Here is a 27506-nt window from a genome sequence, read left to right on the forward strand (position 1 = left end):
CCACGGGAGGGGACGTGGGGTCACCCTCCGCCAGGCCCCAGCTGGGAAGTCGCTCCAAAGACTCCGCGGGAGGGCGAAGACTGGGGGCCATGCTTCAAGTGTGGCCAGCGAGGCCACTACATATGCGACTGCCCGCTGATGGAATGTGACTCGGGCTGGAAAGAGGTGTTCCCAGTCACAACCCCGCCTCCCCGCCCTCCGCCACTGCTGATCCTGGTGGAAGTGGCTGGCCGGTGGCTCTCGGTGTTCCTGGACAGCGGCAGCTCGGTGTCCATGATACGCACCCGGCTGCTCCCCGCGGGGCTGCCTGTTGTCCGGACCGCCACGGTGGCCTGCTTCCATGGCCACTCGGAGACATAACTTGCCGGGGGCAGACCTGGGAAGTGGAGTTGGCCAGGGTCACCGCTCTCCCCTACCCTGTGCTTCTAGGCCGAGATGCTCCCAAGTTCCACCAGCACCTACAGGTTGCCCGAGGCCCCGAAGAGGCCCTCCCAGCGGAGGTGCAGGATGGCCACCCAGGGCCAGGGCCCCACCCGGCGGCCAGCCTGCCCGACTGGCCGACCGACCTGGTGTTCGTCGCGTGCCAGGCCGCCGACCCTGCCCTCGAGAGGATCCGAGACACGGTTGCGGTGAGTGAGGGGATCGTGTGGGACCCCCGGAGGGCAGGGAGGCTTCCGCGGATAGTCCAGGAAGGGCGCGCCAACCAGAGGCGACCGCCCCAGGTATAGACGCCACCCTAAACCCTCAGCAACGAAAGCAGCTCCAAGCGCTCTTAAACAACCTGCCTGGCTGCTTCTCGAACCGGCCCGGGCGCACCAACCTGGCTGAGCATGCCATCCCCACGGCCCCTGGACAGGTCGCACGGGCAACGTGGAGGCCCCTGCCTCAGAAACAATGGGACGCAGTGGCCCGCGAGGTGGAAGAAATGCTGCACCTGGGGGTAATCCGACCTTCGACCAGCGAGTGGAGGAGCCCTATCATCCTCGTACCTAAACCGGACAGTTCAGTGAGATTCTGCGTTGACTATCGGGAGGTTAACAAGGTAGCGAAGTTCGACGCGTACCCGATGCCCTGTGCCGACGTCTTGATCAACCAGTTAGGCACCGCCCGCTACCTCTCAGCCTTGGACCTGACGAAGGGGTACTGGCAGGTCCCCATGGCGCCTGGGGACCAGGAGAAGACCGCGTTTGCCACCCCCCAGGGCCTCTTCGAGTTCAAAGTGATGCCGTTCGGGCTGCACGGGGCGGTGGCAACCTTCCAACATCTGGTGGATCGAGCCCTAGCACACTGCCGAGGGTTCGCCACCGCTTACATCGACGACATCCTTATCTACAGCCTGGATTGGTCATCCCACCTGCGCCACCTCCAGCTCGTGCTCCAGGCCCTCTGCGACGCAGGCCTCAAGGCCAACCCCACAAAGAGCCGCCTCGGCTTCCAGGAACTCAAGTACTTGGGGTTTCTGGTAGGTCGGGGGCAGCTGCGACCCCTCCCAGACAAAGTGGCCTCACTCGAGGCCTGCCCCCGACCAGGGTCAAAGAAGCAGCTGTGTGGGTTCTTAGGACTCGTCGGCTATTATAGCAAGTTCATCCCCCAGTACGCCAGCCGGGCCAGCCCTCTGACTGACTACTTGAGGAAAAACCAGCCGAACCGGGTCCGATGGACGCCCCAGGGCCAGCGCGCCTTCGAGGACCTGAAGGCAGCACTATCCAAAAACCCCGTCCTCCGCAATCCGGACTTCGACAAGTCCTTCATACTCCAAACAGACGCATCGGACACCGGGCTCGGGGCCGTCCTGTCGCAGGAGCATGAAGGCCAAGAACACCCCACTCTCTTCATCAGTCGGAAACTGCAGCCCGCTGAACAAAAATACGCTGTCGTAGAAAAAGAGGCGCTGGCGGTGAAGTGGGCCATCGGAGCGCTTCAGTACTACCTCGTCAACAACCCCTTCACCCTCGTGATGGACCACGCCCCCCTTCTCTGGATGTCCCGGCTAAAAGACCATAATGCCAGAGTCTTACGGTGGTATCTATCCCTTCTCCCTTTCAGCTTTACGGTCCGCCACCGCCCGGGGAAACTGCACGCCAATGCCGACTTCCTCTCCCGGATGTTCACCGGCGACGGAAGGTCCAGCACGACGCTCAGGGGGTGTGTGTCCGAGGGGCGGCGGCGCCGCGCCCTCGGACTCAACGACCCCCACCCCCTCCGATGCCCTTGCTCCCGGCGATACCCACTGGCAGCCCCCAGAGTCGGCCGGGAGGGGCGCCGGGAGGGGCCCCGGCAGGGCCGCGGAGTCGCCATCCGGCCTGGAGGGACGTCCTACCTCCCCGGCGGAGCTGACGGCCACGGCTGCCGACCCGCTACGGCCAGGGACCCGGCGGCGAGCGGCGAATGGCCGGAGAAGGAGGAGGCCGTTGACCCGGGTGAGCCCATGGCCCCGGCGGCCGAGGTGCACACAGACGGAGCGCCGCAACCATCGGAGAGGTGAGGAGCGGCCACCCAAAAGGCTGGGCCGCAGCGAGACGCCCGCGCCGGCGCAGAACGCTAGCCGGGCCTACCACCCCCAGAAGGCCAAGGGAGGGGGCGGGCGCAGCAGGCAGAAGGGCGGCCCGCGCGGCCACCCTCCGGGGCCGGCCATTGGGGGGGAAAGGGGCCAGGAGCGGGGCAAGGAGGAAGAGGGGCGGGAGCAGGGGCAAAACGGCCAATGGGGCCAGGGCAGATGGGGCCGAAGGATGTGGCCGCGCCTAGCTCAGGTGGTGGGAATGACACTGGGGGTGGGCACTGGAAGGGAGGGATGGGGTTGGCCATAAGGAGGGAGGGTATTTAGGGAAGGCTGAACCCCAGGCCGAGGAGGAAGAGTCGTGGGAGACTGTGCCAGCCTACCCTGACGCTAAAAGGGTGGCTGGCCGGGTGGAGCCAATTGCTGGCTGGTCTCGCCAGTCCAGACGGTGGCCACCTGTCTGAGGCCTCGAGGGGGACGCTCTCCATTGGCCGGACCAGCCCTCACCTATAGGATCCCCCCCCGTCCGACCACTGGGGATCCAGCACAGACCTGCCAGGGGCGTCCCGCTCTGACCCGCCACCGCCACCGCCGCCAGGGGGCGCCCTCCCGCCTGACAGTTTCCGTCATGTATTTGTTCAATGGTGTCTAGAAACTGTACTTCGTGGATTGGTTCATGGTTGGGTTGATGGTGGGCGGAAGTTGTTAAAAGTTTGGTGAAGTTTCTTCAGTGCTTCTTTCCCATGTGTCCAAACTCTCACCAAATCAGACCCCTGGCACTCAATGGACTGGCAGGAAAAAATGAGGGGGGTCAGCATGTGGCCATGCCACAACTTCATTTCTGGCAGCATAACTGTCATGTCTGCATGCCATTCATCCATGCCATTAATATGTTCTCTGTTCCCTGTATTGATTTGATCCTACTGTGTAACTATATGCTCTCTTATTATGCTCACGTACTGTGACCATTATATTCATGCCATCTTGAGCTTGCCTAAAAACAAAAGTACTGTTGTTGAGACTGTTATCTCTTAAACCTGCTACTGACCTTGTACTAAAATGTAACTCTTCGCAAGAGACAGAGGGAGTCGAATTCCTTGTAATCTTCTGGCTTTCTCTAGCCAGACAAAGCTATTGTGTTTCTCATGAGAATTGGGACTTTTGTGCCTTTTTGCTAACTGCCCCAGGGGAGGGGGAATGCTGCTCCTTATATCAAAGTGCATACGCTTGTATTCTCATTCTTGCCAATCCTATTCATCTTTGGAGGACCTATAATAAAACCTTTTCAACCAAGACCCTGGAGTACTTGCTGTGAGAGGTTTGGGGATCTATCTGTCATGGACTGCCATCCCTAGAACTGGCAGAAGTGATATCACGACAATGCCAGACATGCTAGCATTTCTCTGAGTTTGGGGAGAATGCTAGAACATCTGGCAGTTCCAATTATGCAGCCAGAAATGACATTGTGGCATCTCTGAACAGTATTTACATGATTCTCCTCCCCTCAGGTCTCCAGGGAATTATCAGCCAAGGGATGTGGGGTATGCTTCTCCATGCCCACTCCATATCACTGGCCGTCACGAACAAGAAGAAGGAAGTGCACCATATAATTCTAATAAGGATGCCTAAATCTTCCTTGAAGAGGGGGAATAACTTGACACGGGGAAGCTAGTTTGGGCAGCCTCATCTTATCAAGCATCTGCAGCCTGCACACTTTGGATTGCTATCGAGTTTTTTTCAGTGTGTCTCCCTTTTCTTAATTCCATAGACAGAACCCTGAAACTTTTCAACAAAGAAACTAATAGAACTTATTTCCCCTGCCTCTGCTCTTATGTTTATCTATTAAACAGGAGCATGTTGTAAACTGGAAAATATTGGGCAAGCCATCATGGGCTAGGAATTACCGTCTCTCTTTGCAAGCAGTCACAGCCTGACTGTAATTGTATGACATTCTCGATAAGCAAGGGCTGTTACTAGCTCTGCATGGGCTCTGAAGTCTTTGAGATGAAGCAATTTTGTAGGAGAACCCAAGTTAATGTACTGGTGGTAAAAATATTTTCATCGTCTCATATGTTTTTTGGGCCCTAGGGTTAAGGTGGAACTGATTGCAAGCATCCTGTTTCCATTAAAGGACTAGCAAAGCCTGGGATAACCTCTTGCCTTGAAATCTCACCTATCTCCATTTAAGTTAAGGAATCAAAACTTAATGAACATCCCAGCTGGAAATGCAGCACTCTGGCATAATTTTTGTAAATGTCCAACCATGTTACTATACCATTAGCATAAATAATAAGATGCTTTATAATTTTGGGGAGGACAGCAAAACTTCAATCATGTTGTGTTAATACTCGCCCTGGATGTTAGCAGTTGCAGTGTAACAATAAACTGGAAGGCAATTGTACATATATTATCTACCATTCTGTGCTTTGGACACCTTTGCCCTTGATTCCTGAAAAACATTCAAAGAAGGGTATGTTGAACAGAAAGCAGCATTCGATCCCAGTCTCAATCAAAACTGCTTTGGAAAAATCACTGAAGTTCCACCATTTATTTTAAAAAGTGGAATAGCAAGACCTCGCGTCAAAGAACTGTTTTAAAGCTGAACTTGCTTAACAGCAAATTATTTTGCATATGTATGGTATATATGCTTCTCAGCGAGAGCTGCTGTTGCACAGTGGTTAAGTGGTTTGGCTGCAAATCAGCACTCTACTGGTTTGAATCTTGCTACTGCCATGAGTTCTGCATATGGCCTTGGGCAAGCCACTCCTCTCAGCCCCAGCTCCACAGCTGTATTGTGGGAATAATAACAACACTAAATTGTTCACTGCTCTGGGTGAGGTACGAATCTGTCTAGAAGAGTGGTATATAAGCATCATCATCATCATCATCATTATTATTATTCACAATCAATAATAAATAAAGATCACGTTATCATTGATTGGCCTTGCTGAGCTGATACAAGTTTCTGCCAGAGACCTCAGTATCAGCCAGATATCGGTGCAATATGTACACTGTTCCAATATGTACACTGTTCTTTTGCAGTTCTGTAGGTGTTATGTCAGAAAGCTGCAGTTTTTCCATATAAGTTGCAAATTTTTTTGAAATAGTTCTGTCATATATGCCTGTCTGCATATCTGCCATGAATGTATTCCATATTGTGTACTGGTCCTCTGAGGGCATGAGACGTTTCTTATTGATGTTAAGCCAGTAGGTTATCTTACAAGTGTTTACTTTCTCTTTCCCCCACAGCCTCCAGCAAGTGTCCTTGAATGCTAGCTGCAGCTGGCTCAAAATGCATCCTTCTTGGGAACTGAGATGATTTCATTCTTTGTTCTGTCTAGCCTAAACCTAGCTCTTGAAAAAAACTGCCTCTTGAAAAAAAACATCGAGAGAATGAGTTTCGGGTAGCTATACTCAGTGTTAGAAACAACCAGGAGTCACTTCAGAATGCACTCCTCCGCAAAGAGGCACAGTGGATTCACTTGCTACAAACTATGAAACCTGCTGGTTTAAACAATGAGTTGTGTCTAAGTTGCTTCTTTTAATGCATATTGCCCCTGTGAGATAGATGCAACGTTGCCCTTTTAAGAGAGCTGCAACATTGCCCCTTTAAGATGAATGTAATGTTCAGGGCAAAGGGGATAAAAGCAATTTGCAAACGTCTCTGGGGCGCATGAGAGAATGTACAGCTGCCACTATCCAGGTTTCTGGAAATATGAATGTCTCCATTAGGACTACAGGTCTGCAATTGATATTGTATATTTGTGTTGCTTGGTAATTATACTGTACATGATAATTAACGTTATGTTAAATAATGTGATCTCATGTTATAGTGGAAAACAATGCCCCTGAGGAAGTGACAGACGAAATCTGAGCTTATGAGCCAGCCCCAGATAGGGCGTGGATTCGAATTGGGTGTGGAACTGTTTTCCATCTGTTCTGCTTTTCGCTGCTAACAAGGAGAACAAAAAGACAAAAGAAGATACAATATTGTTTGCATACCCATGGAGAGAGACTCTATTTTGGGACTCTGTTCTTTCCCGGTTTGGTCATTCATACATATGTGGAATTGTTGATTTGCACTGTTGTATAATTGTCACAAACTAGTAGCACATTGCACTTTGAAAATACTTTTTGATAATTTGTAAGAGTGTGCCTTTTTTGCTCCTGGGAGTTCTACTCTATTTGCACTAAACACTTACAGCGGGCAGAGTTCTTCTCCAAGTTTAATTTTACACTGAAGCACCTCCCTGGCAAATCTAATTTCCTGGCAGATGCCCTCTCACGTATGCCCCAACATGAGAGCCAGAGAGAAGTAATAGACACAATGTTTTCACAAGCCCAATTGGGGGGGGGGCAATGACCACCTGAAGCCAAGCAAAACAATTAAAGCAGGATGCTCCTTCCACAAACTGGGAAGAAAGAGCCAAAGAGGAGGAAGAGAAAGAAGGGGATGCCGTACCCAAAGATGAACTGCAGAGGGGAGAGGGTGGTGGCTGGTTTTGACAGGGTAAATTTTCTAGATCTCTCGGCAGCGTTCGATATGGTCAATTATGACCTTTTGACCCACCACCTCGCCGACACAGAAATACAGGGGACAGCACTACAGTGGCTTGTCTCCTTTCTCCATGGTCGGGGATGTCAGGACCTGTTTAACTTGAGTAACGCCATGTTTAATCCTGTAGTGTTTAGTCTTCTTTCCCTCTGGGCAACACCACCTGCAAGGAGCCGATTCCATGGGAAAGGATACTGTCTTATCTATCGTTTCGACCTTGGCCAGCTCAGCGCTCCTCTGAGAAGTTTTGCTGTATGAACTCGGGGGGGAGGCTGGGCCCGGGAGTGTGAAATGTAACAACCTTAGTGCTATGATTCATTCCTAACAACGCTTTGCTAGGCCAGGATCTCTAATCCTGGAATATGTACATCTGGGCTTGAATGCTGTCTTTCACAGTAAACCTTTTGAAATCAAAAGACCTTGTCTTCTTGCAGAAGGGAGTGAAACAGACTATCAGGTCTGGAATGCCATAGTCTGACATTTTGTTAGGAATCATCCTTTGGAGTCTGCAACCCCTCACCCAGGGAGAATGGATACCGAGGACTCTTTGATTGATCTAGTTGACCCTAGACAGGAGGAGGATGACTCCACGCCATTGGTGCCAGTGAGAGGACTGCGGGAGGCTCCGGGTCCAGGCGGAATACCCACCGAAGTGCCCTCAGTGGTTCCTACAGGAGGAGCGGTGTCAGTTCCCGCCAACCAGACAGAATCCATGGCTGTTGGAGGAGTGGAGCAAGCCGACCTGGCTATAGCAGGCGCACGACCAAAGGTGCGCGAAGTTACTGATCAAAAACAGTTGATTTCGCTGCTGACTCCGTGGCAGTGGGGCTCCCGACCCCAAGAGGCGAGGGAGAGGAGAGCGGGGACCATGTTTTCCTGGTCAATGATCGATGTGAGACGCACCATCGGGTCGACAGAGCAGGAAGGCCCCAGCATCATCTGGGATCTAAGGAGAGCAGCACGCACTCCGGAAGAAACACGGCCCAGCAGTCAGCCCTGGTATGTGGGATGTGGATGCTGGCTGCCTGGAAGAGTGGGACCCCAGGGGGGGGGCAGAGGATCTCCAGGATTGGGAGACCACCTGACAGGAACTTATGAGCTGGGATTATACAGACGTGAACTCAGCCAAAAACTGGGAGCGTGGACACACTCAACAGTTGGAATAACGAACCCAGGTAGTGGATACTGGGATTTCGGCAATTACTGGCTTAACAAAAGGGATTTTAGCCAGCATGACTATTGAGGAGAAGCAGATGTTACAAGGTGGTGCAGTGGAAGGGCCGACACAGCCCTATGATACTAGAAGTACGACGCAGGAATGGAGGGAACTCGGGGGTGCAGAGGGGCCGGTTCGGCCATGGCCCACAGACTATATCCCTCCGGGATCATCTGAACAGAGTGAAAGAGGGGAAGATGGGGCTAACTGGGAAGCCGTAGAATATTACCGCTGAAAGGAAGGGCAGATGGGAGCGATGGAAGAGGAATTAGCTCAAGCCGTCTACCTTATTGGTGAGTTGGTAAGAGGCCAGAGAGAGGAGCGAGATGCGGCCGATCAACTATGGCAAGTGCCGGCGGTAGCACAAGGACAAGTGCCTGCGAGTGACCCAATATCGGTGGGCATACAGTCCACTCCGGGATCAGGAGTGGATCCACCGCAAACACAAGCGCACACTATGCCAGCCCAAACTGCCATCCTGCAGCAATCAGCTCCGCAGGTGCTGCCAACCCCTCCGCCGATGTTACGGTCCCAAATCCAACCAGCGCCGCTTCAGACAACTACATAGCAAGTACCACCACCGCCTACACCTCAGATCGTTCCTCAACAGCAACCACTTCCTCCCCCTCCAAGACTGGTGCCTCCGCCACCGCCTCCGCAGATACCTCCTAGACAGGTGACACCCCAGCAACCACCAACACTTCGACCTCTGCCTCTAATGCAAATTCCCCCGGCGGCCCTGGGGCCGATCCTGAGAGCTCTGCCGCCTGGAAGCCTGCCCAGGCTGTGATCGCTAGGGATTCCCAGAGATCCACAAGACCGGACTAGAGGACTGATGCAGGGGCCGATGCCACAGCCTGCCCCTGTGCCACTACCACCGGATAGACAGAGAACCAGGATTACCATTAAACTGGATTAAATGGAAGCCACTTTCAATGGCGATACACAAAAGTTAGGTTTCTTTGTAGTACAAGCACTCCAGTTTTTTAACCGTTGGGGACATCTGTTTCCGGACGAGGAAAGTAGAATTGATCACCTGGCATCGAGATTGGAAGGCAAAGCAGCCGAATGGTATGTAACTTTTATATGACTCTGGCACTCCAGAATTAGACACCTTGCAAAGTTTTATGGCTGCCTTGCGTGCCCAATACGAAGATCCCCTCGAGGAGGATCGTTCCCGCACAGAACTGCAGACTTTACGGCAAGGTGCTCAACTGATCAGGGATTATGCGGCCAAATTCCGGCAGCTGGCAGCCAAATGCCCCCATTGCGAAGAAGGGACTAAAATTGTAATGTTTAAAGGAGGCATGAATCCCAGGTTGTTGGATCGAGCCCTAATACAGGATGACCCGCCAACACTCCTCGGATGGATCCAACTAGCTTGTGAAGTCAAAAACTGCATACAACAAGTACAGTTAGTAGAGCAACAACAAGCTATAGGGGCAAGAAGAACATCAGTAGTACCCAAAGGGGGTCGAGCGGGCCCCCCAAGTCGTGGAGCTAGAGACACTCGCTGGAGACAAGGACTTTGCCTCCAATGCGGTCAAAGGGGGCATTTTGCAGCACAATGCCCTGCACACATACCGGCAACTGCCGTCCCCACCCCGGCCCGGCCCGTACCAGCTCCGAGAGCAAGCAGGAGAAGAGGAATACCAAAAAGCAACCAACCAGAAAAAGGCTTGGAAGCAGAAGAGGTTTTAATGGAACTCAAAGTACAACTCCCGGGGAGTGAAGAAGAAGCGCCCAGCCCCCAGTCGGGAAACGAGATGGATCTGTCGTAAAGAGATCCGAACGGCAGATAGAAAAGAAAATCACCCAAAATGAGGTGAGAGAAAAGGGGTCCATATTGTTTCTGCCCGTAATATTAACAAACCCAAAAAGGGGAACGTACATTTGCATAGAGGCATTGATTGATTCCAGATGTTCCAGAGATATTATAGCCCCAGCCTTAGTAAATGGATTTGGTCTGGAAACTAGAGAACTAGAAAATCCTATTATTTTTGAACAAATGAACGGATCCAACATGAATCCTGTGACGTTGGAAACTGAACCCATACCCACCGGTATGAAACACCACTGGGAAAGGAGATGCTTTGTAATCAGTCAAGCTGCAAAATACCCCCTTATCCTCGGCAGTCGTTGGTTATGGGATCATAACCCTCACATAGACTGGACAAAAGGAACAGTGGACTTCAATAATAACTATTGCACTCAACATTCTTGGCAACCCGAATGGGGTAGACCTGAACCACCACAATTAGATGTAGCCCTTCTAACTCAAGAGGATTTGAATCGCATCCCCAAGGAATATAGAAGTCTAAAACAAACATTCAGTGAAGAGGAAGCCGACAGTCTTCCCCCCCCCATCGTGCTACCGACTGTGCCATCGAAATTATTCCGGGAGAAAGTCTACCTAAAGGCAAATTATATTCCATGAGTCTGTTGGAAAGAGAAGAGCTAAGAAAGTTTATTGATAAAAAATTGGCAAGAGGGTTCATCCGTCCAGCCAATAGCCCTCATGCAGCTCCTGTGCTCTTCGTAAAGAAAAAGGATGGAGGCTTAAGACTATGCACCAACTTCAGAGGAATCAATGCAGTGTGAACAACCAACACTTACCCCATCCCCCTCATCAGAGATTTACTCAACACCATGGCGCAAGGTAAGATCTTCTCCAAATTAGATTTGAAAGATGCCTACTTTCATGTAAGAATCAAAGAGGGAGATGAATGGAAAACCGCATTCAATACACCATTAGGACAATATGAGTACCTTGTTATGCCTTTCGGTTTATCAGGAGCCCCATCAATATACATGTCCATGATCAATGAAGTATTGCACAAATATTTATATAAAGGAGTGGCCGTTTACCTAGATGATGTGTTAATTTATTCGAAAACAAAGGAAGAACATGTAAAATTAGTGCGAGAAGTGCTGACCACGTTAATGTGCCACAAACTCCCTATCAAACTCTCTAAATGTGAGTTTCATAAAACAGAACTGGATTACTTAAGCTACCGTATATCCGGGCAAGGGTTAAAAATGGATCCTGCCAAAATACGAGCAGTACAAGATTGGCAAACTCCTTCTACTCGCAAACAATTGCAATCTTTCCTAGGATTTGCCAACTTCTATAGAGACTTCATAGAGGGCTTTGCTCAAATTGCCCTTCCACTAATGGAACTCCTCAAAACTAAAGATAAAGGGGAGCAAGCAAAGAAACCCACCTCCAAATTAGACTGGAGCCCACAATGCCAAATGGCCTTTGAAAAACTCAAAGCTAAATTTACATCTGAGCCTGTTTTACAACACCCCGATGAAAGTTGCTCTTTCATAGTGCAAGTCGATGCCAGTGATGCGGCAATAGGAGGGGTGCTGCTACAGAAAGGGGAAGACGGGAAAGCCAAACCGTGTGCATATCTCCTTAGAAAATTTTCTGAATCTGAACGGCACTGGAATGTATGGGAAAAAGAAGCCTTTGCCGTTAAGGTAGCTCTTACAGTATGGCATCACTGGCTTGAAGGAGCCAGGTACCCTTTTGAGGTTTGGACTGATCACAAACACTTAGAAGCACTAAAAAGCCCTAGACGCCTTAACGCCAAATAACTCAGATGGGTGGAATTCTTTTCCAAATTTAATTTCACCCTCAACTTTCTACCGGGAAAAACTAACTTCTTAGCTGATGCTCTCTCGCACATGCCCCAACATCAGAGCAAAAGGGAGGAGACCATTGACACATTATTCACTCCCCACCAACTAGGAGGAGTGGTTACTACTCGCAGCTAAACTGCGCAAACTCAAGCAGAGGAGAAGGGGTGGAGAGCAAAAGTGAAAAGCGAGGTGGAAAAAGAAGGGGAGGGAGTGGCCAAAGCAAAAATGTCTCAAACGGTGGAGGGAGACCGGGTTAAAGAGGGTAAACTGTATATACCAGCCAGTCTCAGAAAGGAAGTTCTACATCGTTGTCATGATGCCCGCACCGCGGGCCATTTCGGCTATCTAAAAACCCTCCACTTAATACTGAGACAATTTTGGTGGCCTGGAATCCGAAAAGATGTATCCCAATTTGTATCTTCATGCCCAACCTGTATAAGTGCCAAAACTAGAAAGGGGAAACCACCGGGACATTTACAACCACTGGAAACCCCCAATAGACCCTGGGAAGTAATTTCTATGGACTTTATTACAGATTTACCTCCCTCCAAGGGTTGCTCCTGTATTTTAGTGGTTGTGGATTTGTTTTCTAAACAAGCACATTTCATCCCCTGTACAACCGTTCCCACTGCCAAAAAACTAGCTGAAATATTTATGAAACACATTGTGAAGCTGCACTCTTTTCCTTCCAAGGTGATATCGGATCGCGGCGGACAATTCATTGCCAACTTTTGGCGGGAGCTACTACAATTAACTGGAATGGAACAAGCAATCAGTTCCGCTTTCCATCCACAAAGTGACAGACAATTGGAAAAAACTAATCAAATATTAGAGCAATTCCTCCGCTGCTATATTAACTTTCAACAAGACAACTGGGCGGAGCTTCTCCATTTTGCCGAATACTCTTATAACAACGCAGTCCACAGTTCGACCGGTGAAACCCCCTTTAAAATTGTACACGGCTACGATGGCAAAGCATTCCCCTTTGAACTACCTGAGAAAAAACAACTCAAGGGAGACCTTCACCAATGGTGGACTAACCTCAGTGAACAGTGGACGGCCATTCAAACCGCGCTCAACAAAGCGAAAGCAGACTATAAAAAATATGCAGATCGCCACCATACAAAACAATGGGAATTGCACCCAGGAGACATTTCAACAAAGAACCTTAAGATGGATCAAACCAGCAAAAAGCTTGCTTTAAAATATTTAGGACCATTTCCTGTCAAAAGAGTGATTAATCAAGTGACTGTAGAAATCAATCTTCCAAAGAACTTACGCCACCCAACGTTTCATGTCAGTCTCTTGAAAAAAGGTCCTGCACCAGAAAAATGGCATCCATCACCAGCCACCCCTATTCCCACCATGATCAATGACCAGGTGCAATATGAAATTGATGAAATTCTGGACTCTAAAATCCGATATCACAAACTTTTTTACTTAGTTCGCTGGAAAGACTTTGAGGAAGGGAACAAAGAATGGGTAGAGTCCGTCCATGTAAAAGCCCCCCGAATTATTAGGCAGTTCCATCAAGCATATCCAGACAAACTGGGGAGAGAGGGGTCTTAAGGGGGGGCAGAATGTCAGGACCTGTTTAACTTGAGTAACGCCATGTTTAATCCTATAGTGTTTAGTCTTCTTTCCCTCTAGGCAACACCACCGGCAAGGAGCCGATTCCATGGGAAAGGATACTGTCTTATCTATCGTTTTGACCTTGGCCAGCTCAGCTCTCCTCTGAGAAGTTTTGCTGTATGAACTCGGGGGGGAGGCTGGGCCCGGGAGTGTGAAATGTAACAACCTTCGTGCTATGATTCATTCCTAACAACGCTTTGCTCGGCCAGGATCTCTAATCCTGGAATATGTACATCTGGGCTTGAATGCTGTCTTTCACAATAAACCTTTTGAAATCAAAAGACCTTGTCTTCTTGCAGAAGGGAGTGAAACAGACTATCAGGTCTGGAATGCCATAGTCTGACAGGGGATAGAGGATGGTACTTGGGGAGGAGTTGTCCTCCTACCACCCATTAGTATGTGGTGTACCGCAGGGGGCAATACTCTCCCCACTATTGTTCAACATCTATATGTGCCCCCTTGCCCAGCTGGTGCGAAGTTTTGGGCTTGGGTGTCATCAGTACGCTGATGACACCCAGCTATATCTGCTGATGGATGGCCATCGTTGATTGGCCCCAGACACCTTGGAGCATGCTTTTGAAGCCATGGCTAGATGACTGTGGCAGAGTCGGCTGAAGTTAAACCGACTCCTGTACTTGAGTTGGGGGGAATGTGGATTCGGGACTCCAGCTCCCTGTACTCGAAGGGGTGGTGCTTACACCAGCCCCAAGAGTTAGAAGCCTGGGGGTGATTCTGAATGCCTCCTTGAAAATGGAGGCCCAGATCATGGTGGTTGCCAGGTTGTTGTTTTGCCATCTTCGACAGACCAGGCAACTCGCCCCATCTCTCGACTCGCGACTTAACTACAGTGGTCCAAGCAATGTTCACCTCTAGATTAGACTACTGTAACACGCTCTACGCAGGGCTTCCCCTGAACCTGATCCAGTGGTTACAACTGGTCCAAAATGTGGTGGCGCAAGTCATCACCGGAGTGCCTTGCACTGCACATATAACACCGGTATTGCGCCAGCTAAATTGGTTACCAGTAGAGTACTGGATCAGATTCAAGGTTTTGGCACTAACCTATAAAGCCCTATGTGGACTGGGACCGATGTATCTACAGGACCGTCTCTCCCCATATGAGCCCTGGAGGATGCTTTGATCCTATGATAAACAGCTGCTACTGGCCTCTGGCCCCAGGGAGGCCTCTTTATCATTGACCAGAGCCAGGGCCTTTTCGGTCCTGGCTCCAACCTGGTGGAACGCTCTGTCTAAAGTGATCAGGGCCCAGCCAGATTTGCTATCCTTCCACCAGGCCTGTAAGACAGAGCTGTTCCACCAGGCATATGGTTGATGCTCTGGGCCTCCCTGCCAGCCACCTAGAGAAAGCTGTGCCCCTACAAAGGGTATCTACCACCTAGCCATTGCCATGTATTTCTGGAGGTGGTTGGGTGGTGATTGCTGGTGAAATCTGCTGCCACGTGTTTTTCAAAACCTGCTGCTGTATTGGTTGTGTGTGTTCTTTTCAAATATTTAAGATGTTTTATTGGTTTTAAAGATATTGTATTTTATATTATTGTATTAATTGGAATCCACCCTAAGCCTGCTGGTGTGGGGAGGGTGGAATACAAATCGAATAAAATAAATAAATAAAATTAATCGTATGTTCCAGCCAGTTTGAGGTGGGAGGTGTTGAAACAATGTTATGATTCGAAGTTGGCTGGCCTCTTTGGATATTTACAGACATTACTTCTGGTGCAAAGACAATTTTGGTGGCCAAACATGAGAAGGAAAATTTCTCAGTATGTGTCCACTTGCCAAGTGTGTTTGATGGGGAAAAGCAGAGGGGGTAAACCGCCTGGTCTTCTGCGACCCTTAGAAACCCCCTCCCACCCAAAGGCTGTTGTTTCAATTGACTTTATTATTGACCTCCCCCACCCCTCAAAGTTAAAGACTGTAATCTTGGTGGTGGTTGATTCGTTTTCTAAGCAAGCTCATTTCATCCCATGGTCCAAAATGCCAACCGCAAAGAAACTAGCCACTCTCTTTATGCAGCACATGGTCAGGCTGCACTCATTTCTGGATAAAGACATATCCAATTGAGGAGTACAGTTCGTTGCCAACTTCTGTTGGGAGCTACTGTAAGTAACAAGGATTGAACAAGGCATTAGCTCTGTCTATCATCCCAAGACTGATGGGCAAACCGAAAGGGTTAATCAGGTGCTGGAACAGTTCTTATAATGCTACATTAATTACCAGCAAGACAACTGGACTGATTTTCTGGGTTTTGCCAAATATTGTTATAACAACTCAGTGCACAGTTCAACCGGTGCCTCCCACTTCATGGTAGCACATGGCTACGAGGATACAGCAATGCCATTTGTGAAAACCCTGAACACCAACAAACAAAGGGATCTGGGAGAATGATGGTCTAAATTAACGACTCAATGGGGGTGATTTAAAAGACTCTGGAAAAAGCTAAAGAGGATTACAAAAAACAAGCTGACAAAAAAGATCTGTCCCATGAAAATTGCAAGTGGGAGACTATGTGTACATCTCCACTAAACATCTAAGGGGGGAGCAACCCAGTAAAAAGCTGGGCTGGAAGTTCTTAGGCCCATTTCAAGTTAAAAAAATAATTAATGAGGTGACTGTAGAGGTAAACCTACCCAAGAACTTAAAGAATGTCTACCCGGTATTTCATTTCAGCCACCTGAAGAAAGCTCCCCAAACATATAAATGGCTTCCAGACGGCGGAGTCCCCCCCTCCTGAGGTAGATTGATAGTTGCACCATGAAGTGAAAGGCATTCTGGACTCTAAGTTAAAATGGGGAGAACTGTTCTACTTGATTCATTGGATACATTTTGATGAAAGTCAAAGAGAATGGGTAAAAGCATCTGTGGAGAAGCGCCATTCTGTTTGTGGAGTTAACTTTCTATGGGCTGCAGAGGGGAGGGGCCAGTTCTGGAGTAGAATGTGATTGGAGGGAGAGCAGTGGGGAAAGAGAAAGTAGATACTTGAGATATAACCTACTGCCTTAATATCAATAAGAAACTTCTCATGCCTTCAGAGGTACAGTACAGAACACAGAATACATTCATGGCAGATATGCAGGCAGGCATATATGACATAGATATTCCCATGAGGAGTAGTAGTAGTAGTAGTAGTAGTAGTAGTAGTAGTAATTGTTGTTGTTACCTTCCTGTCCTCTCACAAGCACAGACACACAACAGAAGGTCTGTGATTCCAAGAGTCAGGACTGGCAAATATAGTTACATACTCCAGGGTCACAGAAAGGTAAAAAGTTTGGGTGAACAGGATGGACTTTGCTGGGCAACTAAAGATGCAATGGTGGTGCCTTGCAAACTCATCTTGGGAGCAAGTTCTGTAACTGGAGCAGCAGCACCAAAAGAAGTTTCTAGAAGAAATGTTTCTGCTTTCTGGCACAGAGCAATGAAGTGGTGACATTCCTGGAGTCAGTGACTGCCTCAGGGAAGATGACTAAGGTGGAGCTCAGTCCAGATAAGATGTTGGCCATGAGTCCTCCTGAGACTTAGTGGCTTCCTTGTCCAACATGGAAGATTCAAATGTGCCATCAGGGATGAGAGCTTAGATGCAGCTTTGTTGCTGGAATCCTACTTGGCCTCTGTGGCTACAAAGGCGTTTTACAAGCTTATGTTGGAATATTAGCCATGGACCTCCTGAAGAAAAGTGACTTGTTGGACGCCTGGCATTCAGAAGGCACAAATCTGGCAAGCGGCAGGGTGAACCCTCCAGAAGCCACCCACTTGGCTTGCAGCCTCTGAGTCAAAAGGTGGAGCTGTCAGAAAATCCTCTGATCTACTAAGGTGAACAGCTATGCCATGTTCTTGCAAGTCCCACCATGATTAACTGAGCACAAATTCAGGTTCCTATTCTGCCAGAAGTATACAGCAAGAAATAAAAGGATATATTCCTCCTCAACCAGATAAAAGCCCTAAAGTTTTCCTTATCTAAAATGGCCTTGGGAGCTGCTATTCTGCCTACTGAGGAAACTTGCATGTAACCTATGTGGGAGCTGTAAATCAGTGTGGTCGAGTGGGTAGAGAGTAGAGATGGGCACGAACCGCATTACGAACTTCAAAAACCCATGAAAATATCGATCGCGCAATTGTGATCTGGCGGTTCGTTATCGGCCACGGCCAACAAACCAGTGTTCAGTAAAAGCCTGGTTCGGTGCGTTCGGCCATGGTTCGGGAAGCCAGACAGTCAGGAGCCAGCAATCAATTCCCCTGGCAATGGAGCCGGGGGAATGCCTGAACTCTGTCTGTGCTCCTTCTGTCCCCCTGGAAACCCGAATGGAAGCCCACCTTACCTTGATCGGCAGGTCTTCCTTCCAACCACGGAGCTGCAATGCGGTTACAAGTTGGGAGAAGACAACCAGGGGAGAGAGGGGGAAGGGGGTGTCCTGTAGCCACGGGGACTCCAATCTCATCCCTGCAAATCCTGATAGGCAGCTCTGACGGCCAAACACAGACCTCCTGCGTTGCTCAATGGGACTTGTGCTTATAAATAGCCGTGGGCTCCCAGGCTGGGTTTCACTTTCTGCGAGCAGTGGAGTGGGACAGAGCTCTTGCTAGCCTTTGGGGAGAGAGACTAATTCAGCTTGGATTTGGATGATAGGGATCTATCTCCTCTGGTTCCAGGGCTGCTGCTTGGCTCTGGGGCCAAGTTCAGTGGGCACCTCGGCTGAGGGCTCACATTGATTATTGATCAGGGTCTGATCGGGTCAGGTCTGTGGGAGTGGTGGGCTAGGGCTCTAGTTCCTCCTTCCCCCTGGTGCCAGGGCTGCTGCCAGGCCCTGTTGCCAAACTCAGTGGGCACCTCAGCTGAGGGATCACATAAGTGCCTGATCTGTTCAGGTCTGTGGGAGTGGTGGGCTAGGGCTCTAGTCCCTCCCTCCCTCTGGTGCCAGGGCTGCTGCCAGGCCCTGGGGCCAAGCTCAGTGGGTACCTCAGCCGAGGGCTCACATTGATTATTATTAATCAGTGCCTGATCGGGTCAGATCTATGGGAGTGGTGGGCTAGGGCTCTAGTCCCTCCCTCCCTCTGGTGCCAGGGCTGCTGCCTGGCTCTGGGGCCAAGCTCAGTGGGCACCTCAGCTGATGGCTCAACATTGATTATTGATCAGGGCCTGATCGGGTCAGGCGTGTGGGAGTGGTGGGCTAGGGCTCTAGTCCCTCCCTCCCTCTGGTGCCAGAGCTGCTGCCAGGCCCTGGGGCCAAGCTCAGTGGACACCGCGGTGGAGGGCACACAGAGTCATCTCCTTTCCTGTCCTCCTTAATTCTAGTTTGGTGGCACAATGAGTCTTCCTCTTGTGTTGGCTGCCAAGGGTGGTTGTGGGCTAAAGTGCGATGGCAGTCCTCCTGGTTCAGTTGTGGAAAGCAGTTTTGGGTGTGGCTTGGGGGGCACAGGGAGTCTTCCCGCTCCCCCCAATTCACCTATGTGGGCTGTGGAGGCCCAAGAGGTCTTTGCGCAGGGGGGAGAGAATCTCTCTCATTTTGAGGACGGGTGGGTGGGCGATGGATCCCTGGAGGAATGGTATGTGTGTTATGAAAGATCCCTCCCGTCCCCATCCCAAACTCTCAGTGGTGTCCCCTCCTGCAGTCCACCCCTCACCCCGTCGTTCGTGTCCAGCCCCGCAGCGCAGCCTGTAACCGTTCGTCCTCCTTCCCCTGGGACAGTTAGCGGTCGACGTTACATCGTCTCCGTATGGAGGCACTTTGGGGCCCTTCCTGATGACCCCCTTGTGGTCTGGTGCTGTGCCTGTGATGTCCTGGTGCGAAGGGGCAAAAACCTGAAGCACCTGTCTTCGGCAGCCCTGACTCGGCACCTGAAGAGGCACCACCCTAGCCTGTCTCCCTCCTCACTTAGTGAAACATCCATTGGGGGGGAGAAAGGGGGCCATCCGCTCTTCTGAGCGGGGGTCAGTGGATCACTTTGCCCTAAGGATGATGCTGGTGAGAGCAGAGCGCTCCGGCAGGCCATGCTGGCGGAGGTTGTGCCCTCGGGGTCTGGGACAGCACTGCTTACAACCTCAAGGCTGATGGCTCAGGAGGCTGCTGCCGCCGCACTGTTCCTCAGTGGGACCCTTGGGTGAGGACCTGCGGTGTCTGGGGGATCAGGCCCCCGGTCCGAAAGACACATCCTCTCCCTCCACACCAAGAATAACAGCGCGCTCCTCTTTGGCCTGGCGGTTGTGGAAGGATCTTCCCACTTACCCCCCACATGACAGATCCTTTCCCTCCCATCCTTTTTGGCAAGGCAGGAAGGTGGGTGATGCTGCTGATGGCAGCCTCCTTTGGGCACTTGTGCAGCAGCTCAGGAACTGTTTCACATATAGTTCAGCCGCATGGTGCCCCCATCCATCGCAAACGCAGAGCCCTCTGAGCAGGGGGGAATGGGTCGCTCGACTGATGTCCTTCCCGCAAAGGCAGGAAGGTGGCCGATGTCAGCTGCTGCTGCTGCTGCTGTCACATTTCCATCTCCCCCTCTCAGGAAACACTCTGACCCGTCCAAACAATGCCTCCTGTCCTGCCCATCCCCTACTTTCCACAAAGGCAGGACTGCGGATCAGGTCAGCCCCTGCTTCACGAGGGACTATCCTGTTACTGCTCCCTCCTTGGTTACACAGCTCGGTTACGCTCGCGCAGCCGATTGTATTGTGTACAGATACAGTCGGTTGACAATGTGGCGGTATCCCTGTCAATGGGACTGACGGGACTTCTTTCACCTGGGTGGGAATGTGTCCCGCAACTCCCGTCCTTTCCGTCAAGGCAGGAAGGTGGGTACTGTCGGCTGCCACTGCCACACTGTTCCTCAGTGGGACCCTCAGGTGAGGACCCACGAATGGTGAGGGTTATTCCCCCTCCCCTCCTCATGATGACAGGTCCTCTCCCACTCACTCCGGGAATACCAGTGTGCTCCTCTTTAGCCTGGAGGTTGGAGGGGGATCTTCCCACTTACCCCCCACATGACAGGTCCTCTCCCTCCCATCCGTTCTGGCAAGGCAGGAAGGTGGGTACTGTCAGCTGCTGTTGAAATTTTCCTTAGTGGGACCCTGAGGTGAGGACCTGCAGTTGTTGGGGGATCAGGCCCCCGTCCGAATGTCATATCCATTCCCACCCATGCCAGGAATACCAGCGTGCTCCTCCTAGGCTTGGCAGGTGGGCACATGGGGGTGCTGCTGGTGAGCGGCCAGACCCCCGCCTCCCCATGTCTGCTAGGCCCGGCGGCTGCCATCATCAACCACATTCGTGCTGTCACGGGGAATACCAGTGCTCTCTTCTTTGGCCTGGCGGGTGGACACATGGGGGCTGCCGCCAGTGAGCGGCCAGACCCTCCGCCCCCGAGGGGAGGTGGCTTGTTGCTGTCTCCCCAAGCCCCCCAGGCCGGGCGGCCGCCGCCAGTACACACCTTCCTACAAAGCTGGGAATACCAGCGCGCTATTCTTTGGCCTGGCAGGCGGGCACATGGGGGCTGCCGCCGGTGAGCAACCAGACCCCCCTCCTCCTGAGAGGAGGCAGCTTGATGCCACCTCCCCGTGCCTGCCAGGCCTGGTGGCCACCCCCAGTACACACCTTTCGGCCTACGCCGGGAATACCAACGCACTCCTTTTTGGCCTGGCAGGTGGGCACATGGGGGGTGCCGCCAGTGAGTGGCCAGACCCCCCGCCCCCTGAGGGGAGGTGGCTTGACACCGCCTCCCCTTGCCTGCCAGGCCCAGCGACTGCTCCCAGTACACACGTTCCGACCTGCACCCGAAATAGCAGCACGCTCCTTTTTGGCCTGGTGGGTGGGCACATGGGGGTGCTGCTGGCAAGTGGCCAGACCCCCCTGCCCTCTGAGGGGAGGTGGCTCGACGCCGCCTCCCTATGCCTGCCAGGCCTGGTGGCCACCATCGACACCCACCATTTGTACACTGGGTCAACGTCAACCGGCGGCTCTAACTGTATTGAGTGGGAGTTTCCTGGGGCCTTGGATTGGAGAGGGTATAACTCCAAGATCCCTTTTGCAATCTTGTCCAAACTTGCGTGATGGCTGTAAGAGAGCATGCAAAAGACTCCCTGGGAATATGGGCAGTGTAAGTGCCAGGGGGGCCATTCCTTGCCCAACGAACCGTGAACCGGTTCGGTAACAGGAAATGTTCATTGCAGTTCGCGATCTCGGGATTGTCGTCGGCACCGAACCGCGAACCACTGGTTCATTAAATTTTTTTGGTTCGTGCCCATGTCTAGTAGAGAGCCCAGAGATTGCAAAAGGATAGTTTGTTGTAGCAAAATATAACAAAATTCCAGTGGCATCTTAAGGACTAACCACATTGATTTTCATATGAGCTTTTATATGTAAAGAAGTGATCTGTGAGTGACCCACAAGACCTCATGAGGAAATATGTTAGTCTTTAAGGTGCTACTGGACTTCTGTTTTGTTTAGGATTGAATAGACTCCGGTTCAGCTTGGTGAACTTGAGCCATCAGTCTCGCTCTGCATAAACCAACTCACAAGACTGTTGTTGTAAGGATAAAAATGGAAGAAATGAGCTTGACAGTGGATGCCACTTTGGGGTCAATTGGGGAGACAAACGGAGTATGTAGAATGAATGAATCCCACTCTCCTTGCATGTCATGGTCCCAATCTGGCCCCCAAATGCCTGAGAACCTCAGTTTTACTCAGATATGCCCAGTGCACATCTGCTTGACATGACACAAGAACAGTAAATTGTGAAGTCAAGACCTATACAGTCTGTATGAGCTCTGAGTACTAGCTCACCAAGTCGTTACTGTAAGGACTAAGAGCCAAACTAGATGTTACTTTTTTTTGGCAAATTGTGTCTGGGTTTCTCCAACCCAACACATATTCCCTGCAGTCATACAGCATCTGCAGGGAAGTCATGTTAAAGATGAGAGGCTTTTCTGCTTGGAACTGCAGTGCGAGGCAGGGAGGAGGAGCTCCTGCCTCATTCCTCACACCATTTTCAGAAGATGTAATGGCTGCTGGCAGTGAATTACTTACGTAACTTTGGAGCGGCAAATACACCAAGCGCTGCTGCAAAGTTATGTAATAAAACCCTGAAGGAGGCCATTCAGCTTCGGGAAATGCTGGAAAGGACTCCCTCTGATCTTTAACATGATGTCTCTGCATCTGCTGTCAGACTTCAGGAACACAAGTTGGGTCCCACACTCTCACCTCAAAAGTAATGTCTAGTTTGTCCCTAATTGGTACCCAAAACTATATGATATGGAAATCTTGTCAAAGGCAAGAAGACTTGAACTGATAAACCTTTTGGGTAGTTTCTTTTTTAGATAAACACAGGTTATAAGAGATGTTAAAGATTTCCATCTCTAGAGCCATCTGCCTTGTGACCTATACTTACCTACTTTTTAGTTTTGCAGGTACTAGGTACAGAGCCTTTGCCAGCATGTTAATGATTGTCAATATTTATCCCATGACTTGAAGCACCTACCAACAAGCTCTTTGAATGTGTATACAGACAATGATCCTGGCACAGTGCCGTAACATTATATGCAAATGTTACACCAGCATCATGGGCTGATATGTCAACATGGATGTTTTAGAGGATCCGTGTTTAGTTTAGAGGCATTTTTATTGCAGAACTCAAGCCAATTTTATTGCAAATGAAACACAGTACACTGTTGCACCTCCAGAATGCTAAATGCCAGTGCTGATTCTTCAGGGGTCTCTTTGTAGTACTTGCTATTCTTAGTTTTATTGAAACATCTGTTGGAAAAAATATTTTTTTTACCACTTTGTGTTCATACAGGGTTTGTTTGGGCTTTCTGGGAAAGCTTCTACCAACTGTTATTTCTTTTTGTTAGGAAGAGTTCTGTGGAAATTATGATGAAGGTAAAAAGGAAGATGGAAGATCATGGCCCTGACTCCCAAATTCCCCCCCCCCCCCACCAACTTTTATATTTCCTTTTTGGTTTTTTTTAAAAAAGACAAACATGATAACATTTTCAGAAAAGAAAGTTGTTGTAAGACAATTATCAAATGGACTAAATTGCACACTATGTAGATTTCTGAACACTTCCCCCTGAATGTATTTGTAAATGAAAAGTAGCCACTGGAAGATAACATCAGGAGCAGAGGTCAGGTGTGTCATGTTCTATGTTTCTTGTATGTGCAAACCAAAGAGACTCCATTTTAATCCTGTCAGTGTTTTAAGTGCTTCTTTTGCAGGTGGTAAGCAGTTCAGTAGAAGATATTTTAGAGAAGAGGAATGTTATGACTACAACCCTTCCAGCCTTGGGAAACTTTCACTTTCTCAGCTCCGAGCCGCTTGTTTTGAGAACTATGGGGGGAGGATGGGGCCTGCAGGGATTTGCTATTCTGTACCTTAGCCTTTGCCTGTCATTCGTAACAATACTAGTGTATCAGCCAAGATCCTAGTATCTTGGATAGTGGACTATAATGGTTGCTTATATTCAGTAAATCTTTTGAAATCAATGGATTCTTGTCTCATTGCAAGAGGTAGTCTGGATTGCAACTTTTAGCAAGCTGCTGTCTGACAAGGTGGGGCTTAACTGGAAATGCTGGACATTGAAACTGGGACCTCCCGCTTTCAAAGAAGGTACACTATGGCTGAGCCAAAAAGCTCCTTGCAGAGAGAAAGGCAGCTTGAGAGGGTAATTTTGAGAGGAGAGATGGCTGGCAAATAAAAGGTTAAACAGCTATTATCCAGCCAACTTATTCCTTCTCCGAACTGCAGCATCCAGCAGCTGCTTTTGATTAAACAAAGGAAAGAATTCAGAGGAAAGTTATATGAAACACCACTTAACTCGTAGTTCAATCCTACTAACCTATCTGCATGTAGCAGAGTCATGTGGTACAGGTTTGCCTTGGCTGTGCCACACAGATTAAATGTGTTTGAATATTTCTCTATGAAAAACACCCCCATGCATAGTTTGAGATCAAAAGAGCTACTTTAGACAAGGTGTGGAGATAGGGTTGTCAGGTCCCCTTAACCTCCTGGTGGGAGAAGGGGGACACCCAGCACTCACCTTCATGCCGTCTCGGGAGTCCTCCTTACACAGTCACCCCTGCACCTGCACGATGAAGTCACTTCCATGGTGGGGTGCATGTGCATCTTGCAGCCTGTTTGGGGCCCAAATCAGCCCACTGCAAAGTGTGGGAGTGCTCTTGGGGCAGCATGGTGATGTCATTCCCAGGAAGTGATGACATTGCACCACCCCAAGAGTGTGCCCAGGAGGTCTGTTCTTGTGCCTTTCTTGCCCACTGGCCAGGTGAGTGGTGGAAGCGGGGCATCTCCCACCCTTACCAGGGGACCAGGGTGTGAATGTAGCCCACTGGAACCCACACCAATATAGCCCCGTGTAACAAAGTGACCTTCCTCCACCATCTCTCATTCCTTGTGTGCAAAGCTGCCCTTATTAATGAATGTCCCCATACGCCAGTGTTCTATACACTGCCAAAAATTCACAAAGTAGGCCATCCTCTTCCAGGGAGACCCATTGTCTCTGGTTCGAATTCGATACTAGAACCTTTAGCCATATTTCTGGATTATTTCTTGCAACCCCTTGTTCAACTTACTCCAGCATATCTAAAGGATACGATGTCACTCATCAACCCTAGCATGGCTTTTTTGATGACTTTAGATGTCTGCTCTTTGTATACCTCCATCCCTCACCAGGGAGCCCGGGAGGTGGTTGAGGGGGCACTTTATCTTAGGAGCTCTCAGTGTCCTTCCACCCCCTTCCTTTTAAGTTTATTAGATATTATTTTGGAATGCAATTACTTTAAATTTGACAATCAGTATTACTATCAAGTAAAAGGGGTGGCGATGGGCTGTTCGGCTGCCCCTAGTATTGCGAACCTGTTCATGGCTCGTTTGGAGGATGAGCATATTCTAAATACAGATGTCAACCCCTTTGCAGAATCCATCATTTTTTACAAGCGTTTCATTGATGACATCATAATTATTCTAAAGCAGTGTGACCAGGCTGAGCCCCTCGTGGATTGGCTCAATGAAATTGACAACAATATCAAATTCACGTGGCAAGGCAGCTTGCAGTGTGTAAGCTTTCTTGATGTAATTATTTACAAACGCACTGAGCACACTCTGGGGGTTCGTCCCTTAAAAAAGTTAACAGATCACTGCTCCTACCTTCATTTTTCTTCTTTTCATCCAGGCCACTTTAAAAATAATATCCCCACGGGACAATATTTAAGAATCAAATGCAATTCCACCAATCCCGGGGATTATAGAACTGGGAGCAGGGCTCTGGATTGTTCTTTTCTCCAGAGAGGCTATCCACAGATTGTATTGGAAGGGGCCAAAAGGAAGGCAGCTCCTTACCAACACAGCCAGCTAGTAACTCCAAGGAACCGGACGCCAGACCCCAAAATGAACTGGGCTATAGACTATACTACCTTGGCTCCAGCTATAGTTCGGGTGGTCCGCAAACATTGGCATATAGTCTCCAGCATTCAGGGATGTGAAACTGTTCCATCGATCAGTTACCGGAGAACTAAAAGCCTGAGGGATTTTCTAATGAAATCAGAATATAGGAGCGTTGCCCCTTTAAGATCCACCCCAAAGGGCCATTTCCCGTGCGAAGATTGCAATGTTTGCCAGTACATGGTTAAGCTCCCTGATATAATTGTTCCTAGTATGGGACGCCCCCTATACTCCGAATCCTTTTCAACTTGCAGGACCTCCCATGTAGTATATGTCATACAATGTAGTTGTCCTTTGATTTATGTAGGGAGTACAACCAGACCTTTAAAAATAAGGGTTCAGGAACATTTTTCCCGCATAAGAAGTAAAACTGTGGAAGCTCCATTGGTAGAATATTTTTTATACAAGCATAACCTCTTGAAGGAACTGAGGGTATCAGTAGCAGGTGTGGTGGATACATCTAAACAAATTGATCATGAAAAATATCTTCTCCAGTTAGAAACTTATTGGATTTACCGACTTAACAGCTTACACCCCAAAGGTTTGAACAATGAGTTAGACTTATCCTGCTATTTGTGAGTGTTTTATGAATGTTGCTATTCTCATGCAGGCTTCTGGTTGTAATCATTCATTGGAGTTCGGACAATGAGTTTTTTTCTGTGTTCATGTTGTTAACTATAGTTTATAATGTGTGCAACTCCATTGGCTGTAACTGTAACATTTGTAATTCTGTTAGATTGATGCTTTGTAACTTTAAATTAGAGTGGATATAAAGGGTAATGGGTTTGTGTTTCCTTAACGGCATCGTTCCGTTCGTAGCAATTGACTGAGTCATGAGTATGTAAAAAGGATTGTCGTGACCAGTAAGTATTGTTATCTCAATACAATGTTTTAATGTTTGTATAATTCATAAGTATTAGGAGTTATCGTTTATAATTCTTTTTACAGTCCAAACAGACATTATTGCCTGATGAAGTAATAAACACGAAACGGGTATTGGAAAAGTGCTGGCTAAAACCTGTAGCTGAAGAAAGAGCTCAGCTTCAGCACCCACGTTGTCTTTTGGATCTGGAGGCCACCTTTGGGCCATTGTGCAATATAATTGAAGAAACATGTTCTCATTGACTCATGAACGTTTGTGTTTGACCAGGAGGACTTAGCTGCATGTGTTGGATACTAGTTGTATTACTGATATATATGGATTTATTTATGCTATACACGATATTGAGCACCTTGCACCTTAAAGATATATAAACACCAAAAATTTATTTAAAATTGATAGAACCTTCTAGTTCTTTTACACCGGTATTTTCTTTGTTGTGTTTGCAGTCTTGTTTCAGTTTTAACACTGGGCAACACAATAAACAGCAATTCTGCACAAATCATACACGTTTCAGTAAGAAGGTCCAATTCCAAGATGGCTGGCACATGGAATTTTGATCCCAAATGCGTTGGGAGTTCCATACTTCCCCATTACATGCTGACCAATGCGAATTGGACTG

This window comes from Eublepharis macularius, chromosome 15 (assembly GCF_028583425.1).
Source record: "Eublepharis macularius isolate TG4126 chromosome 15, MPM_Emac_v1.0, whole genome shotgun sequence".
Taxonomy (NCBI): Eukaryota; Metazoa; Chordata; class Lepidosauria; order Squamata; family Eublepharidae; genus Eublepharis; species Eublepharis macularius.